At 33.1% G+C, this 2,726-nt stretch overlaps 1 long non-coding RNA gene across 1 annotated transcript; it reads left to right on the top strand.

The window, feature by feature from the left end:
• Window positions 1-812: 812 nt before the first annotated feature.
• Window positions 813-2,397, top strand: LOC112527042. The gene is made up of 4 exons (XR_003070675.1): window positions 813-902; window positions 1,755-1,797; window positions 1,998-2,084; window positions 2,269-2,397. It is a non-coding gene; the product is annotated as an uncharacterized LOC112527042 (long non-coding RNA).
• Window positions 2,398-2,726: the final 329 nt, after the last annotated feature.

Below are 2,726 nucleotides of genomic sequence, written 5' to 3'. Positions count from 1 at the left end.
TTTTGTAAACAAATATTCCCAGCCAGCATAAACCTGCTTTTTTAGGCGGTTTTTTAATGAATGATACGTGAAACGCTCGTCTAAAACAATATGAGAGTTCTGATTAGGTTTTGGACCAACTAGTGTTATGTGCTGTCGTTTTTTATTACCATAGACTTAAATTCTCGTACCAGTTTTGTTATCGATCTTATTCCATCAACTTTAGTTTAGTGTTGTTACGCAACTCTTAAAGGGAGTTTCAAACCAGAATTAATACCAGATCATTTTAACCCAGTATTAGTTTTTATATCAGTTTGGTGTTGCAGAACAGTATAACACCAAATTTGGTGGTATACTGATATTTTATATCGACTTGGTTTTAAACATTTTTTAACTACAAAATGATACTTTGAGTTTCACAGAGGGTGGGCTAAATGCACCAGTTTTATACTGTTGAATGTATTTGTAACACCCTAAAAATTAATGATTCGTAAAATAAATAAATGTTAAGGGTTAAAATTTAAATAGTAAACGACATACGGGATTAAAGTGTCGATACTCGAAAAATATGATTTTATTGCAATAAATAAAATCAATAAAAAAGAAAATGAAACATTTTGAATTTAATTGATTTGGGATAAAAATGAAAAAAGAAAAACAACAGGGACTAGTTCTACCAAAAGTAGAAAACTAATTTGGAAATTATTGAAATTTGGGAAATCATTTCCCAAATCACGTTTTTTTCTATTCTGGAGACGACTTAAAGGCTTATAAATTGGAATTTTCTGATGAATTATTGTGGAGACATTCCTAAGGGAGTAAGAGAGTAAACGTCTTTGGAATTTCGAGATTTCATCAAGAAACGAGAGCATATCGAGTTTGAAGCGGCATAGGGTCATTCCGCACAAAAACGGCGATTGGAGGTAAAATACTAAACCAAAATTGATGTATAATATATGGTTGGTTTCGTTTTTCAAGTATCTTTCTGTTGGTACAAGTCTCGTGGGCTATGGTGACTTGTACGTCGAGCAGTTTAGGCTAGAAGCTGCTGTGGTGGCGGCTCGATGAGATTCAGGTACAAAAACTCAAAATACGAGTTTAATATTGAACCGTAGGGGCTATAAAATTGGATACGAGTTGGAACTATTATTATATATAAGATTTTGTAAAAAGTTTGGTGAAAAACGATCGGAAAATATTTCAACCGAAGATCGTTCACGATAGCCGCACCAAGGGTGCGACCGGGTTGGGTCGGGCGTTGAGTTGAGCCGGCCGACGCTAGACCAAGTTAAGCCATGGCCGACTTGTTTCAGTCGAGTTCGGTTAGACTCGAGTTGTTTTGATAAAATCGGTATTTGTTAGAAAGATATTTGAGCCTCATTTATTTACTTGGATTAATCGAAATAAATCGGGATGTTTTGATTAAGTTGGTTAAGATTTAGACATCAATTGTAAAGATTATCAATTAATTGGATTTTCATATTTAAATTATTAAAAATAGTTTATTAACTTAATTCAGGAGTTGTGACTAGATAATGGTGGGATCGGGAGTTTTTATAACGAGAATCGTATATAGTTAATGTTGGGTTTAATACGTCGTAATTTACTTTGGATGTGAAAAAAATTCATTTGGGGAGGGGGTATATGACGACAAGATATGCTTGGGGTGTACTCGTTGACTATGCCCACCCTAAAGTTGACCCATTTGATTTTCGGGTTGACTTTTTGGGGAAAAGTCAATATTCTAATTATTGAAATATAATTACATGTTATAGGATATTACTCAGGGACAAAGTTTAGCTAAGCGGAGCTATTCAGGTGAGTCTTCATGAGACTTTAACTGAGATACATGCTTATGTACAAATTATTTGAGCATTACGATAGTTTTATGTACATGTTTATGAGTTTATTACATGTATATGAATTATTATTGTGGGTTGCATGCTATTTGTTTGCGTGTTTTTAAACATTAATTAGCATGTTAAAGATGTGGTAATATTTTTGTCGGGTATAGGAAGGGGTCAAAAGTCATGAGGGATGGCACATCCTAGGGATGGGTGACCGGACAAAGGATAGCCGTGTAACCCGAGGAAGTGCTGATGACGGTAAGACCTTAATCCGACGGAAAATTAAGAGATCTCATTATTATTTAAAAAGGGTTGAAACGAATGTGCATATTATTTTATTTGAGGCATTGTTTGTTTTATGCATGATGAGGTGTGTATGATTGTGCACAAAAACCATGAACTCACCGAGCTTTATAAAGCTGACTATTAGTATGCATCTCAGGTGCAAGAGGTTCAAGGGTGGACAAGAGTGAGGTTCTCTCCTAGATAATTATATTATTATATTTCGGATGTTTAGGTTTATGATTAAACTCATTTTGTAATGTAACCCGGTACGGGACGGTTTTAATTGAATTTGTAAGACTTTCGATGTAATAAGGCTTTATTAGCCACTATATTTTGGGGTTATTTATTGTTATTTAATGAGAATGACGTGACACAACTCATGGTGAAAATGAGAGTGTTACAATATTTATACGTATTGATTTCCTCCTCTCACACATCAATATCAGGATTTAAAGCATGTTCAGTTTTTTTTTTTAAATACAATATGAAAAATCAAAATCTCTAAAAAAAATATATCCAACTTCAACAATTACTGTATTTTAGCAACTATAACATTAATTATATTATTAAATATTTAATAATTTTAATAAAATATTATTTATCACTTTTATACAT

The sequence above is a fragment of the Cynara cardunculus genome, assembly GCF_001531365.2.
Source record: "Cynara cardunculus var. scolymus isolate 2C chromosome LG 14, CcrdV1, whole genome shotgun sequence".
Classification (NCBI taxonomy): domain Eukaryota; kingdom Viridiplantae; phylum Streptophyta; class Magnoliopsida; order Asterales; family Asteraceae; genus Cynara; species Cynara cardunculus.
Note: the sequence above shows the minus strand (reverse complement) of the source record. Positions and strands in the feature narration are given on the sequence as shown.